The sequence below is a fragment of the Lynx rufus genome, unplaced genomic scaffold (genome assembly GCF_022079265.1).
Source record: "Lynx rufus isolate CCGP_SWC_20201006 ecotype Redwood Valley unplaced genomic scaffold, mLynRuf1.p SCAF_7, whole genome shotgun sequence".
Taxonomy (NCBI): Eukaryota; Metazoa; Chordata; class Mammalia; order Carnivora; family Felidae; genus Lynx; species Lynx rufus.
In genome coordinates, this window is record NW_025814889.1 from 141,290,135 (window position 1) to 141,293,671 (window position 3,537).

Genomic DNA, 3,537 nt, shown 5'->3' on the forward strand with positions numbered 1-3,537 from the left:
CAACGTGGGCGTCTGCTCACCGCTGACCCTGTACATTCGGAGCCTGTGTGACGCTCCAGGCAAACAGGAGGAATGGCCCAAAATGCTGTGCATGAAGCTTCTAGAAGCCAGTGGCAGCGCTGAGACGTCTGGGTGGCCGAGGCCACCTCCTGACTGTTGGGGACACAAAGCCACAGCTGTTCCCTGCCACAGCAGGCCCGGCGCTGGGTGGCGGTCAGACGGCCAGGCTGGCCACCGGAGTGCCTGGGGTACCCCCCGGATCGTGGTGGGGGTCCCGTCGTCACCCGTGAGGGCCCCCAGACCCGGAGTCGGCCTCGCCCGCATCTGAGCTGACTGTGACAGCAAGAGGCAGGGTGGGGCGGGGGCCGCCCCTACACGGGGACCTGGGCTTCTGCTGCCCGCCCAGGCGCAGGTCAAGGGGCGGCCCCGGGGGACTGGGAGGCTAGTGCCTCAGGCCTGGGCGGGTGCGGGGCAGGGGAACTCCGTGAACAACCTCAGGAGTTTTGAACACCGCACCTGAAAGTCACTTTCCCCCCAGATCGCCTCGGTATTTGTCCCCGAGCCCCCGCACCCAGAGCGGACCCCGTGAAGCGGCAGCTACCCGAGGGGGAGCTGGTGGGGGGGGGCCGTGTGGCTGGAGGGGTACGTGGCCCACGGCCACCCTGGCTCTCGAGGGTGTTCCTGTCTGTGGCTCTCAGGTCCCCAGGGCCTCGGGTCTTCAGGAAGGGACCTACGGTCAGGTCGAGGAGGGAGGGTCCCTCCGTTAACGAGGACCCCTGCCCCTGGGGTCCCCCGCTGGCGAGCCCTGCCTGATGCAAGCTCTCGTCTCGGACGGGCCCGGACTTGGCGGTCGTGTCCGTCCGTGGCCATGCCGGGGCGTGGCTGCGAGCGGCGGCCTCCCGCTGGCTGGGCCGGCCACTACCCCCCCCCCCAGCATGTTGCTGGCTCAGCCTGTGCTCCTTGGGCTCCCTGGGGGGACCGGGTCTCATGGGCACCGGGGCCGCTGACCGTGGAGCCCAGAGCTCCGGGGACAGGAGCACAGAGTCCCCACACAGTCACGGCAGCGATCACCGCTGTGCCCATCCCCGTCCGCGGGCACCGCACCACCCGCGTCCCGTTGCGGGTGGCTGGCTGCGCACCAGAGCCCGGGGCCTGCGTTGTCCCCAGGGTGCCCGCGCTCTGCAGGGGGCCACCCCGGGGAGTTAGGCCGTGGCCCGCACCCTCAGGGCGGTGAGAGTGTATCACCTGTGCCACACCCCCCCGGGAAGGTAGTCTGCTATTTACCATCTTGGCCGGGTGGGGGCAGTTCCTGAAGTTTCTGCTGGACTGTCCCCACCAACAGAGCCCCGCCCCTGGGCGGGGTGCATCAACCGCACTTACTCATTTGGGGACCGGAGTCCTGAGCACTGTGGTCCGCGGACCGGCTCAGCTTACCCAGGACCCGGTTTATGACCCGGGCCCCCGCGCCCCAGCTCTGCAGCCCCCGTGCCGGTGCAGACGGCATCTCCCCGGGGGACGGCTGCGGAGTGAAGCCGTGGGCCTCTGTGAGAGCATCCGGGAATCATGGGGTGAGCGGTGCTGCAGGGCCGTCCTCCCTTCCCCGGCTGGCCGGCCAGGCTGTCCGCCGCCGTTCTGCTCAGTCACTGGCCGGGAGCCGCTGGGGGTCCCAGCTGGAGGCAGTGTCCACGACAGCGAGAAGGCCATTGGGAGGACTGAGGACAGAGCAGCGGCGGGGCAGGACCTAGGTCGTCCCAGGCCCTCTGGCCACTCTGCAGGGGGGGAGGAGGGAGGTCAGGGAGGAGGGGCACCGGGGTCATCGCGGCGAGGGTGGGTGGTGAGCGCTGGGCGGATTCCGCATCCCGCCTCCTGGTTTCGCGTATCGTGTCGTGGCCTCCCCTCCAGCGCGGCCCGGCGGCTGACTCGGAAAGGCTGTGCCGGAAGCCGCCGCACGGAGAGGCCCACGCGCTGCACAGCCGCGGGAAGTCCCATCGGTGAGGACCCGAATCCGCACCCCCAGGAGTGAGCTTCGGATGAGACCGCAGCCCCGCCCTCCCTGGACGCCGGACCCGGAAACCGCGAGGCCACACAGCCGGGGTCGGAGGGAGCCAGTGAAGCTTGGGGTAATTTGCTCCCACTGTCAAAGCCCCCCCCCCCAAAGGCAGAGCCGGCTGTGGGCCTGAGCTCAGGAGGGGAGAGGGGCAGCGAGGGGGGCCGCCCCTGCAGGAGGTCAGCGGTAAAGTGTCACGGCGGCAGGGGGAGGGGAGTCCAGAGAGTCTTGTAAGGATGAGAGACGATGCCCCGAATGTGCCTGCTGGACATGGTCACAGGGAAAACCGATGACGGGGCGGGGGAGCTCTGAGGGGTCCCTGAGCAGGAGGGGCCAGAAGGGGACAGGTGTGACAGGGCGGGCAGGAGGGGGGGTGGAGAGCACAGGAAGGGACACAGAGCAGACGGAGCAGGCCACCGGATGGGTGTCCCCAGCTGCGTCCTGCTGCCCGGTCAGGAGCGAGTGGCCACGAGAGGGGCTGAGGGGAGACGGGTCGTGGTGGCTGGGGATCTCAGCAGGGGGCAGAGGACAGCGGGGGCAGCGAACCCTGGGGGAGCTGCAAATCGAAACCACCCGAGATGCCCCCTAGGACGGCCACTAGCTGCGCACGGCTGACGGGAGCAGCCGCTGGGGAGACAGCCCGGAGCCCCCTCGTGGAGCCGCCAGGGACACTGGCTTCCGTCCCGGGCGCGTGCCCGCAGGAGCGGAAGGCGGGGCCTCACACACACCTGCACACACACGCGTACACGCCGTTATCCCGGTGCACAAAAAGTGGAAGCGACCTGAGTGTCCACTGATGGACGAAGGGACGAGCAAGACGCGGTCCATCCGTGTAGGCGATCATCCCTAGAAAGGGCGCTTCACCCCTGCTGCACCGCGGGTGAACCCTGAGGGCACTGTGTTCAGCGAGAGAAGCCATCATAGAAAGACAAATCCTGTGTGGTTTCACGTCTACAGGAGGTACCAGAATCTGGAGTGGTCAGATTCACAGAAGCAGAGAGTAGAGACGGTGGTGCTGGGGAGGGTGCTGGTGGGGGGGGGGGGTGAGCGTCTGATGGGGAGGGAGTTCCAGTTTGGGAAGATGGAGAAGTTCTGGAGACGGGTAGTGGGGTGGGTGCACAACAACGTGAATGTACTTGGTGCCCCTGAACCAGGCACTTACAAACCGTTAGCTGACCTGGCGAATCGTCTGTGGTGTAGATTTTACCCGGTGAAAAAGCTGCTGAGTTAGCGGCGGGCAGCAGCCCCGAAACACAAACCTCGGGGATTTCCACGTCTGCGACCAGCTCACGGCCAAACACCTGCCCGGCACAACGTAAAAAGGAGAACATTGACGATACCGATTTGACAGTTCGATGTTTCTTCACTCCGAACGTGAAATAACAAATAACAAACAACCACGGCTAGTTGAGAAAGAGACCACGGAAAAAAGGAAAACGCTTTCCTTTCTAGGTCCTTCAGTGTCCCTTCTACGGGCACTGGAGGGGGGA

At 66.5% G+C, this 3,537-nt stretch overlaps 1 long non-coding RNA gene across 1 annotated transcript; it reads left to right on the forward strand.

Moving 5' to 3' along the window:
* Positions 1-1,456: 1,456 nt before the first annotated feature.
* On the forward strand, positions 1,457-3,537 carry LOC124502221 (uncharacterized). Its single transcript, XR_006959876.1, has 4 exons — positions 1,457-1,568; positions 1,903-2,120; positions 2,637-3,007; positions 3,248-3,537. It is a non-coding gene; the product is annotated as an uncharacterized LOC124502221 (long non-coding RNA).